This window comes from Eretmochelys imbricata, chromosome 10 (assembly GCF_965152235.1).
Source record: "Eretmochelys imbricata isolate rEreImb1 chromosome 10, rEreImb1.hap1, whole genome shotgun sequence".
NCBI classification, from domain to species: domain Eukaryota; kingdom Metazoa; phylum Chordata; order Testudines; family Cheloniidae; genus Eretmochelys; species Eretmochelys imbricata.
Window position 1 is genome coordinate 57,341,056 of NC_135581.1, and position 12,874 is coordinate 57,353,929.

At 42.5% G+C, this 12,874-nt stretch overlaps 1 long non-coding RNA gene across 1 annotated transcript; it reads right to left on the reverse strand.

Annotated features, from left to right (window-relative positions):
• Positions 1–10,788: 10,788 nt before the first annotated feature.
• On the reverse strand, positions 10,789–12,515 carry LOC144271292 (uncharacterized). Its single transcript, XR_013347328.1, has 3 exons — positions 12,349–12,515; positions 11,392–11,632; positions 10,789–11,309 (listed from the first exon to the last, which is right to left on the reverse strand). It is a non-coding gene; the product is annotated as an uncharacterized LOC144271292 (long non-coding RNA).
• Positions 12,516–12,874: the final 359 nt, after the last annotated feature.

Genomic DNA, 12,874 nt, shown 5'->3' on the forward strand with positions numbered 1-12,874 from the left:
GAGATACAGATGTGTAACTCTCAAAATCAGAAAGAATGTAATTGGATTACTCTCTTTTCTATTCTGTTTCCCTTGCCACTATGCTGATTAATCACTATGCTGATTAATTGTTAAACTTTGGAGACTGATTAAATTTCAGACATTTTATAACTATATCTATGATTGAATTGGGGAGGAGTCAATCAATAACTAATATATAGTAACTTGTGCAGGAGTCAGGACAAAAAATAGGACATTGATTTTCTCTGTCCCTCTAGCACAAAGAGGTGTTCCCAGGAACGTTATTACTCAGTCACCAGCCAAAAAAGATTCTCTAAAACAGTGGTTCTTAACCAGGGGTATGTGTACTCCTGGGGGTATGCAGAGGTCTTCCAGGGGGTACATCAACGCATCTAGATATTTGCCTAGTTTTACAACACACTACATAAAAATCACTAACCAAGTCAGTACAAACTAAAATTTCATACAGACAAAATGAGAAAGTAAGCAGTTTTTCAGTAGTAGTGTGTTATGACACTTTTGTATTTTTAGGTCTGATTTTAAAACTACTTGCTTACAAAGTGCAATGAAAGTTGGGGGTATACAAGACAAATCAGACTGCTGAAAGGGGTACAGTAGTCTGGAAAGGTTGAGAACCACTGCTCTAAAGCAACACAAATTAGTCATTTGTAAGAATGTATTTCAGGGAAAATGAACACACTGCAAAAATGGAAATGCAATATAGTTTGAATACCTGTATGCTGCATATTAAGCATTTTGGTGATTTTTTTAAAAATTGATATTGTTGTTTTCTCCCCTCTTTGTGTTTCAATTAATGGGTATATCTTGGTGAATCTCAATAGGAGTTAAGGGCCTTTCCCTTCTCAGTTTGCAGGAAAATGGAAATGTTGTCATAGACTTGAGTAGCAGCAGCATCAGGCTGTAAGACTATGATAAGGCCATATTCCACAGAAGAAGGGTTTAAAAGTGTACAGTGTGTGGCCTAAGGTATGTGGGGAAATGTTAGTGTTCCAGGATTGGCTCTGAACACAAATGTATCATGCATTTTTATAGTGCAGTACTTAATATAGTGGGAGATGGACTTCATCCTGAGCCCTAGGTCAGGAGGCTTTGTAGCATTCACACAGGATTAGAAAGCTGTATTAAAGGCACGGTCAGGGTTTCCCCCTGATGGAAGGCAATTCTCCTATACCATAAATCTGGCATAATTGGCTGTATGTTACCAACTTCCCCACCCCTCTGCATAGAGCATGTTGGAGGTAGAGGGAATAGGGCTGGTCAGGGGGCTGGAGCACATCTGGCACAGCAGTCCCTAATGGATTACTGCTATCTGTTTAAAGCAGTTCTAGTTTATGCTGCATGGCACTTTGTTTTCTGAAAACCCCAAGCATGGAGAGGCCAGAAAGGTGATTTAGAGAACTATGTTGAATTTCTAAATAATTGAAAATAACTTCCTTTACCCATTATTCTGTCCCAAGCAAGGACTGAGGTTTAGTGTGTGTGGTAGAGTAAGTCAGGAATTTTTCCTATTGGCTATTCTCTGCTGGGTGTCTCTCAATTTCTCCTGTTTAAAGCTATTCCACTTAGCATAAACAAATATTCATTGGGCCAGAAAGAGAGAGAGAGACTGACACTCTGGCCTGGTGATTAGGACCGAGGAACAAGTCACTGCTCCCAGCCAGGCAGAGCAGGGAGTTGAACCTGGGCTTCCTACATCCACAGTGAGTGCCCTACCCACCAGGCTATTGGCTATTCTGGGGTCTCTGGCTGGGTTTCCATGAAAATTTTTGAAAGGTCTCTTTCATCCCGATGAAGTATGAAACCCAATGCAGAAACCTTGAAAAGTTTCATGAAATGAAATTCTTGTTTTCTGGCCAGCCTGAGTGTCTAGTGCTATGTGGACATCGGAGATGGCAGCTGCAGTCCACCTTAAACTAAATGGTACTGCTCATGTTGGAATTCACCATGTGAGAGTATCCTGGCAGGATCAGGGCCTAAATTTACATGCCCATTTTTTTCTGCTCCACCGTATGCATTGCAATTAAATATTTAACCATTTGGAAAACACAGATGCCATTTGCATGTCAAATAATTTAAATTTGTGCCGGCAAATCCCTGCATGAGTTGAAATTTTGACCCTAAAATTCAAGGGGAAACATTTATTGCTGGATTAATTCATATTACAGTTTCCTTTAAAACTCTTCAAACATTTTTTTTAAACCAAGATTGGGGACTGTATTTTCATAAGCGACTGATTTTTGGATGCCTCAATTTTGCCCAGCCTGAGAATCCTTTAAAAGGCCTATTTTCAGAAGGTGGGTGTTCAGAGCTTTCTAAAAACAAAAATGTAGGCTTAGGAGTCTGCCCAATCACTTTAATGTTGAATCAGTCTCTGAAAGGTTCTCTCTCTCTACTAGTTTATCCATTTCACCACAATGCAGGGATTCTGTAATCTCTCCCTTATTAACAGATAGCTTTGATGTACTATCAGAAATTCTCATAAAGAAATACAATTCAGTTCAATTACTTAGGGCCATCTACCACCCTTGTTCTGTGAATGCAGTTCTTATGGACCTCAGTGGGAGTTTTCAATATATCAAGGGGAAAACATGGCATTACACTAAAGGATCATTCAGCGTATCATTTGCATGTCATCTGGCTGTATCTCTAAACCTCCTTCAGGTTCTTTCACTTGAGACTTCCTTGCCTTGTGTCAAACTCATATACAGTAGCTCAGCATTACTGGGTATTATTTCTCTTACTGTAGCAGAGAGATGATCACACTGGCCTAAGGATTTTCAAGTTGTCTAGTGCAATACAGTGCTAGTTGGTCGACTGATTATTTTTTAATGATTAAACCGAAGCTTTTACTTTTTAGAAATTGTCAATATTTCTGTCCCTGAATTGTAGCAGAAGAATCGATTTCACTTCTAAAAAGATAATCTGTCCCCAGTCATTTTGCCCCACTATGTATTGCTTTTCATTAAGCAATACATTAAGCTGTGGCTTAATAATACTCACCAGTTGGGGAGTCAGTTGTCATAAGTGTAGGAAGGCCATACAGGAGTGTTGCTAAGAGAATTTCTTAGCCCTCAGTTAGGGTTACAAAAGGTTAATGCTAAGTCATGCTGCAGGGTCATTATCCACTTGCAGAGCTATTGCCACATGCTATAGCTTTCACACTATCTTCATGTCTTGTCCCATGTACAGCACACTGCAGGTCCTCTAATTTAGGGGTGGCAAAAAGCATGAATCTCTGTGGGAAGGTCTGGTTGGGTGAGAGATGCTGGCAAACAATTAACTTGATGAAGATGAAAAAGATGCTGGTTACCAATGCCTTCAGAGACTCCAGGAGCACATGAGTGCAAGGTGGAGCAAGAGGCCAAAAGCACCACCACATATTTAAACTGTTGGGCAAAGGGTAGACAAAGCCCTCCCCCAATGGTGCTTAAACCGCTCCTCCATAGCATACCCACAACACTCTTCCCTGAAACCAGTAGCATGACAGTAGTATTCTTATCTTTTTCAAGGGAAGCATTAACAACCCCAATAATCCGAAAATCTCCATCTTGATTTCACTACCCAACAGGATTAAGAATCTTGCAGGTGGATGGATAAGGGTCCTCTAAAATCTTCAGCACCTCAGAGCAAAAATGGCCTCAGCTCAACAAAACTTTGTTCCCTCCAAACATGGGTCTGCCCCATCACTGGCCAATCTGTTTGAATCCAGTTCACTTGACTCACAAAGTAAAAGCAATTCCCACACAGAATGAGAGAGCTGACAGTTTTTTTGAGCAGAGGTAAACAGTTATCCGCTTAAACCCAGAAGAGAGCTCCTATTTTGCCCCTCCCTCCCAACCATCTATTTGGGCTTTGCGTGGCATGGTCTCAATAACTCTGGACGATAAGGGTGATATAGATAGAGATTTACAGTCTACAAATGTGTTGTCCATGTTGCTACATTTAGAACAGTGGTTCCCAAACTTGTTCCGCCGCTTGTGCAGGGAAAGCCCCTGGCAGGCCGTGCCGGTTTGTTTACCAGCCGCGTCCGCAGGTTTGGCTGATCGCAGCTCCCAGTGGCCGCGGTTCGCTGTTCCAGGCCAATGGGAGCTGCTGGAAGCGGCGTGGGCGGAGGGACGTACTGGCTGCCACTTCCCGCAGCCCCCATTGGCCTGGAGCAGCGAACCGCTGCCAGTGGGAGCCGCGATCGGCCAAACCTGCAGACGCGGCAGGTAAACAAACCGGCCTGGCCCGCCAGGGGCTTTCCCTGCACAAGTAGTGGAACAAGTTTCATATTTTAATATATACATGAAAACTTACAAGCAGGAAAGAATCCTTGTGACTTGGGGCAGCCTGCTTTGAGAAAAGCTTTCAAACTATTTACTGGTAGCCTGTGTAAGAAAGCTGGACCTTTCAAATGATATTAGTTCCATGGAAATAATCCATTGTAAAACACTATATTTCAGGAACTCAGGCCTCTAGATGGTGCTACTGTTCAATAACTAACTTGATAAGGGAGGCTTTTCTCTCTCACATTTCCTTCTTTCATGAGCAGTTGCACAGGAAACAAGACGTCACTAGAAGCAATGGAGTCAATGGAAGTTGTGCCTGGCTAAACAGGGGCAGATGCCAGTGTATTTCATATTTGGGGACAATATGAAGTTTAGATCTTGTTTGGGTTTGAGTTTTCTTCTAGTGTAACAATGCAGAAAGTTCAAATGTTTCTAAAAAGAGATTATTGATTTAGTTGAAATACCACACATCCATATTGCAGTAATATGCATTTGTTAGCTGAAAATTTATTTTGCCAACATGCTTGTAAATTAAATGTTCATCAAAGGTAGTATTAGTTGAATTAGTAGAATACACTATGCTCTGTGTATTCGCTGACATGATGGATAGATTTAAATGGCACTGGAGTTGGCGCAAAAAGCAATTTTTCCATCTTTCCTCCTAGCAGGGTGTGACAGGTACGGCAATTCCCAAAAATATCTTTGGAAGATCTTACAGTTCCTGGCCCACAAACTTAATATAGTATGTAATTGCATGGGGGAGAGTGACCACAGCTCCTCCAGGAACTAAGAACCAAAGAAGAACCAAGTCTTTTTGAGAGGAAGGAGGAAGAGCCATTTGTCAGAGCTGGCTAGAGACAGGCTGGGGAGGAGCCTGAAGGAACTGGGCCTTCCCAGATCCAAGGAACAGTAAGCCTTAGGGAAGAATTAGATATGCATACAGTGTGCGTTATTGGGTTTTAAGATGTGTTTTCTCTGAAATATTTTTGTTCTAAATAAATACTTTGTTTTAAGGAGGCTGTTTGGTCCTTAATTATCACTGTTATTGTCCTGCAACTGAATTACAGGGTATAGACATAAATCAGATCTGCAGAAGTGATCACGGTTAATTCACAGGGGACTGCAGCCCAGCACCAGGTCATAGTGGGAAGATTGAATATTTTGCCCCAAGAAAGACATAATGTTAATAGATCTAAAGAGGGTGCAGCTGGAGGGATCAGAGGTGCATTTGGGCTGGTAACTGTGACAGGACATTTTACCTATTTCACTAATATTAATTGCTATCAATGAACTACACTGGCATCTTCTGAAATAACAAGAGTTTACTAATTGTTTGAATTCCATGTGTCAGTGACACATTATCCTTTTTTCCCCCAAAACAAGTTTAGTAGTGAACAAAATCATTGTAAGAGAGATCCCAAATAAAATATATCTGATTCTGATCATTTAGAAGAGTGCAAAACAAGATCAAGTCCAGTGATATCAGTGGAGTTAAATGAGATCAGAATCCGTGTCAGAGTCTACAGTATGGTGATGGCACTGTCAATGTTTGAACTATTTTTTGGAACGTAGAAACACTCTATTTTCTCAAATTTTTCATCTGGTAAAATCTCTATGATCCCTCCTGTGAAAACTTCCTCCAGTATGAAAATGATCTTTTCTTCACAAGAGTACTGCTTCCATTTAGCTCTGCAAAGCAGTTGCACAGCATCTGCCGAGAAAGACACCAGTTAAACACCTTTGTATGTGGTGCTGGGATCAATAAGTTTGGCTTCAGCAGTTAGTTTCTTGGGACTGAACAAAACCTCTTACCAGCTTCTACCACATACAGTAGTTCTGATTATGAGCAAAATTTAATTTCCAAGTAGAGAAGCAATTTGTTCATCTTTGTGTAAATGAAGGGTAATTGGGAATAAAATAGACACCCATCCGGAAATAAGAACATAAAAATGTCCCTACTGGGTCAGACCAAGGGTCCATCTAGCACAGTATCCTGTCTTCCAACAGTGGCCAGTGCCAGGTGCCCCAGAGGGAATGAACAGAAAAGGTAACCATCAAGTGATCCATCCCCTGTCGCTCATTCCCAGCTTCTGGCAAACAGAGACTGGGGACGCCATTGATGGACCTATTCTCCATGAATTTATCTAGTTCTTTTTTGAACCCTATTATGCTCTTGGCCTTCACAACATCCTTTGGCAAGGAGTTCCACAGGTTGACTGTGCATTGTGTGAAGAAATACTTCCTTTTATTTGTTTTAAACCTGCTGCCTATTAATTTCATTTGGTAACCCCTAGTTCTTGTGTTATGAGAAGTAGTAAATAGCACTTCCTTATCTACTTTTTCTACACCAGTCATGATTTTATAGGCCGCAATCATATCTCCCCTTAGCCATCTCTTTTCCAAGCTGAAAATCCCAGTCTTTTTAATGTCTCCTCAGATGGAAGCCGTTCCATACCCCTAATCGTTGTTGCCCTTTGCTGAACCTTTTCCAATTCCAATATATCTTTTTTTGAGATGGGGCGACCACATCCGCACACAGTATTCAAGATGTGGGCGCACCATGGATTTATGTAGAGGCAACATGATATTTTCTGTCCTATCATCTATCTTTCTTAATTATTCCCAGCATTCTGTTTGCTTTTTTGACTGCCACTGCACATTAAGTGGATGGTTTTCAGAGAACTATCCACAATGACTCCAAGATCTTTCTTGAGTGGTTGGTAACAGCTAATTTAGACCATCATTTTATATGTATAGTTGGGATTATGCTTTCCAATGTGCATTACTTTGCATTTATCAACATTAAATTTCATCTGCCATTTTGTTGCCCAGTCACCCAGTTTTGAGAGCTCCTTTTGTAGCTCTTCACAGTCTGCCTGGGTCTTAACTCTCTTTAGTATTTTTGTATCATCTGCAAATTTTGCCACCTCACTGGTTATCCCTTTTTCCAAATCATTTATGAATATGTTGAATAGGACTGGTCCCAGAACAGACCCCTGGGGAACACCACTCTCCATTCTGAAAGCTGACCATTTATACTTACCCTTTGTTTCCTATCTTTTAACCAGTTACCAATCCATGAGAGCACCTTCCTTCTTATCCAGTGTCAACATACTTTGCATAAGAGCCTTTGGTGAGGGACCTTGTCAAAGGCTTTCTGAAAATCTAAGTACACTATATCCACTGGATCCCCTTGGTCCACATACTTGTTGACCCCCTCAAAGAATTCTAGTAGATTGGTAAGGCATGATTTCTCTTTCTAAAACCACGTTGACTCTTCCTTAACAAATTATGTTCATCTATATGTCTGACAATATTGTTCTTTATTATAGTTTCAACCAGTTTGCCCAGTACTGAAGTCAGGCTTACAGGCCTGTAAAGGCCGGGATCATCTCTGGAGCCCTTTTTAAAAATTGGTATCACATTAGCTATCCTCCAGTCATCTGGTACAGAAGCTGATTTAAATGATAGGTTACAGACTACAGTTAGTAGTTCTGCAATTTCACATTTGAGTTCCTTCAGAAATCTTGGGTGAATATCATTTGGTCCTGGTAACTTATTGCTGTTTAATTTATCAATTTATTCCAAAACCTCCTCGAATTATACCTTAATCTGGGACAGTTCCTTAGATCTTTCACCTAAAAAGAATGGCTCAGGTTTGGGAATCACCCTCACATCCTCAGCCATGAAGACTGATGCAAAGAATTCGTTTAGTTTGAAGGTTTCAGAGTAGCAGCCGTGTTAGTCTGTATTCGCAAAAAGAAAAGGAGTACTTGTGGCACCTTAGAGACTGTTGCAAATCCTCCCCAAAGGCCTCCCCCCGCCCCCAATCAGTGCAATTATTTCCACATAAAGGATCAATTCCTATCTTTTATCATAATGTTTGCATGTTGCCCTATTCAGAATTGTTCGTTAGAGACAGAGGTCCAAAATCTAGACATAGACCCATTCCACACTCCAGAGCACATAAATAACTCCTGTTGATCTCAAAAGGAGTTATGTACAGTGGCTGAAATTCAACCATATACAAAGGGCCAGCACAAGACTATCTTAAGCCCAGTGTTGGGGTCTTAAGTGGGGACTTCCGTAATGCGTAAGTCTTGTCCTGGCCCTCTGCATACAGGTGAATTTCACCCATAGTGTATCAACAGAAGAACATTACTTTTAGATTGTTCTGCTCATGTCACCACTCTATCAGGAACTGTAATTTCATTCTCTGTTTGTACAGCACCTAGCACACTGGGGTCCGTGATTTGGATTCCTGCAGTATTGGGACTACTGCAGTATTAATACTATCTATCATGCATTCAGAGCCTTGTCCAACTTATTACCACTCTGTGCTCACCCATTGTCACATTCCCCTTATGCCCAAACTGCAGAACTAACAGCTCTTTTGTGTTCTCTTCCCACTCTTTTCTTCCATTTCTAATGCTACATGATACACTCTTTGAACCCCGTCCCTGAATTTGGTCTGCCATGCCTTCACTCTCCTTTCTCAAAGTACAATTATATTCTTTAAAATAGTCTAATGTCACTCAATAGGGCTGCTGCCAGTGTGTATTCAGCACTTTAAAGATCAGAAAAATATATTTTCCTCCTTCTTTACTTATTTTAGCCTTGCAGAGCCAAAACAGCTGAGAGAGAGTGAACTGCAGTTTCTATTCTATCTCATACATCAGCCAACAGAATTGTTTACCAAATTCCACTCAGTTACACCTGTGCAAACCCATTAAAGGTAATGAGGCTGCACAAGTATCACTGAGGGCATAATTCGGCATGCAGGGTTTTTATTTCTTGTGGTGATGCATGAGCCAGAATGAACTCAGTTTGACTTTAAGAGCACTGGCTGAGATTGCTGGGCTGGTACCTGGGGAAAAAAATATTGCCTTATTTATAAATTGAGCACATTTGATCTGGATATCATTGAGATGCAGTAATTGTATTTTTACAAGGATGCTTTTCAGAGTATAATCACACTTTAAAATTCACTCCTTTAAACACTACTAACATCTCTCCCTCTGGGAGTGAAGACTCTACTCAAGAGAGGAAAAAAGTAACTGAAAACCGACCAAACAAATAAAAAACGTTGGCCCACAAGATGTGTGCTAAGCATCTCTGCTCACTCAACCCCAATTCAGCACGATACTTATGTACATGTGGACCTTTAAGCACATGTATTGACTGAGTCAAACCAATGGGACTCACGATCTCTTCCAACAGAAATCTCTGGATAAATCACTTGTCACCACTTCTGGTCCTGTGAAGAATGGCTGCCAGAGTGGGAAGCCACCTAGAGGAGCCTTGGTAGGAGGCTTAAGCTTGCGTGCTCAAGAGCATTAGGCTGGAGGAGAGATGTAGGCTTGATGGACATAGGAGGAAAAGAATAAGGAATTTATAGATTGTAGACAGTTTGGGGAGAGTGTGGAACTGATTTTTTATAAGAGGAGATGGCAAGAGTCTTTTACGCAGGTACCATCTTGGGTATCACCTGAGGTGGCATGTTTGTATTTGAATTTTGTATCTTTTTGTATCTTTGAATTTTGGCAATACTTCAGTGGTATCAGGAGATCTGAGCATGCCCCTTTGAAGTCAGTGGCACCAAGCCTGGGCCCAGCAGAGTATCTAGCCAGGCTTGTCCCTTAACTTTATTTTATTCTTGAAGATGTTTGTGAACATGAAGTCTTTGCCCAAAGAGGGAGAGGACTCGCAGAAAGCCAAAACTGATTCTGTTCTTTTTCTATTAATAAATTATTTCTTCTCAGTATATTATGGCAAAGTAATATGGCTTGTTACTTTCCAATATGTCAGCAGGATATCTGTTTTTAGGGGCCACATTAAAAGGCAGGTTGTTGGGCTTTGGGGACTTTTTTTTCCAAATAGTGTTCATTTGATCTTTTTTTCCTTCATATTTAACTAATTCATTCTTCGTCACTGGACTTTAAGAGTAAGTGTGAGATCTAAGTCACCTAGATGCTCTTGAAAAGCCACCCTAAATAATCAGTAAGTAATTCTGGAGACTAATTACTACACTTCATTATTTGCATAATATGTTAATTATGAACTACTGTTTTTGATAAGCAAATTAAAATCCAGTAATTACTAGAACTATGTGTCTACTCTTGAATGTAAATGAATAGGGAGGACATTTTGTTTGTCATGGTATCCGGAACGGGTCGCAGCTGAGAGTGCCAACCACAACTCAGATTGTAAGAAAACAGGGCAGACACCCAAATTGGTGGTATACTCTATAATTAGATTTAACTAAACCAGCAAGAAATATGTGCTCCTGGATCACTATACTAGCTTACCATGGAGCCACAGCCAGTCCCCTTACACTCCAGCCTATATTACCAACCAGACAAACTGAACTTAATGGTGAAAGGTTATTAAAACCAAAAATCATCACACATTCAGTTACTCCCACCCACAAAGGGCCAGTCACTTACCTCAGGTCAGGGTATATTTGAGATCTCACCAAAGACAATGCTGAAGCCAGTTTCTTTAGTAAACTAAACTAAAGATTTATTAGTGAAGAAAAAAATAAGAGTTATTGAGAGAGGTCAAAGCAGGTAAAATACATTACAGGTGAATCAAAGTTTGTAAGTCCAATGTGATAGCAGAGGTGTGGTAATTTGCTGGCGTCCAATAGTCTGTCAGGGTCACCTAGAATGGCTCAACGGATCTCAGTCCAATATCTCAGAATTCCACCCTGTCAGAATTCATCAGTCCAGAGATAAAGGATCATTCCCAGGTCATAGCTTTTATAGCTGTCTTCCCCAAAAAGCAGTCAAGCAAATGCTTGCTTATTCGAGTGGTGTCCCTGTGGGTGCTCCACTCTAGGTGTCGGTGCCTCCCTGCGCCGGAGATCGGAGATTTCTTGCAGCAGTACTCGGTCGGGGAAGGGCGTGTACAGGAGTTGTCTCGTGCAGCCTTTGGCACCTCCTGTATCACGCGCTCCCCCGACCATCATCCTTGGCTGCAGACGGAGCTCCGCAGCAGTGCTCTCTTTGATTCTTTCTGGGGGGGGGAAGTTACAAGTTACATAGGAAGTCTATACTTAGTTATGTTGTTTAGTTAGTCTTAGACTATACATAGTTACTTAGTTTCTTCTTCCAGTGCTGTCCCTGTGGGTGCTCCACTCTAGGTGATGGTGCCTCCCGGCGCCGTTGATCGGAGATCTTCGGTAGTACTGCCTGGTCGGGACACACACATTCAGCTGGTATCTCCCGTCTCGCTGGAATCGTCCTGAGCGCGTGCGTCCCGCACCCTCCTCAGTTCCTTCTCAACCGGCCTCGGCTGAAGACTGGATTCGGGGCAGTGCTGATCCTCTTCTCTGGTTTCTGAAGGAAACAATTACAGAGAACATAGAAATAGTTAGTTAGTAACATCCCAGTTGTTTCCCTTCCTTTAGAATAGTTACTTAGTTAAAAAAAAAACAAACAAAAAACAACAAAAAACAACTTCAAGTTTCTCTCCCACTGAGACACTCTCCCCTGGCATTACTAGCGTAATAATGCCAGGGGCTTCAGGATTCAAGAAATGTGCTTCCTGTCAGGACTTTATGCCAATGTCCAGTGGACACTCATGTTGTGTGAAGTGCCTTGACGAGACACACGTCCCTGCCAAGTGTGTCCGCTGCACGAGCCTCAACACCAGGGCTCGTTGTGAAAGGGACCTATGACTGAAAATGCTTCTCATGCAGAAATTCCTGCAGCCACCTCTGGAGGTAGGCAATGGCAAACCCTCTCTCTCACGCTTCCCGGCCAGGCCCGAACTGACCAGGAGCCCGGCTTCACCCTTTCTGGAGCAGAGGCAAGAAGCTCTGCAGCCGCCTATCAAGAAGGGCAGTAAACCCTCTCCCTCAGGCTGCCCTGCCAGGTCAGAACCGACCGGGAGCCCGGCTTCACCCTCTCATGCGAAGAGGCAAGAAGCCCTGATGTCTCCTCTCAGAGACACTCAAGAGGGTAAAAGATCTCTGGCAGGGTCTTTACCCTTGGTGCTGTCAGTGCCGAGAGCAGGCAACTCTGACCGCCCTTGCACTTCACAAGCAACTCACATGGGGCTCAAAAGCAGGGACCCAACTTCCCGCAGCGGGAAGCTCTCCTCGGCACCAGTTCCCCCAGCACTGACAATTGACCCAGTGCCGACAATGCATTTCACCCTGGTGCTGACCGGAATGTCAGCACCGAGCCTGCCTGCCACTCCCCGAGCAGATTCAGACCCTCTGCGGGGCTCTCACAAATGGCTCTCGGCACCTGCAAAAGTGAAACTAAAATCACTCTGGGCTGGCGTTCACACTTCACTCTCTGCAGCACACCAGCCTAGGGAACAGCAACAATTCCTGCATCAGCAAGATATCTCTGTGGCCCCCAAGCCTGACTCCCTGCTCCTAGACACGGAGCATTCACTGATTGAACAGCAGCTCTCACCACCTGACCTGGATACTTTCACTGATAGTGAGAACGGCACACAGCAGCAGGCAGAGTTCTCTCTGCCTGGGTCTTCCCCTCCACTGGAGCCATACATACCCCAAGACATGGGGCATCATAAGAATCATCCTCAGTTTCCCTACTTTGTCCCCC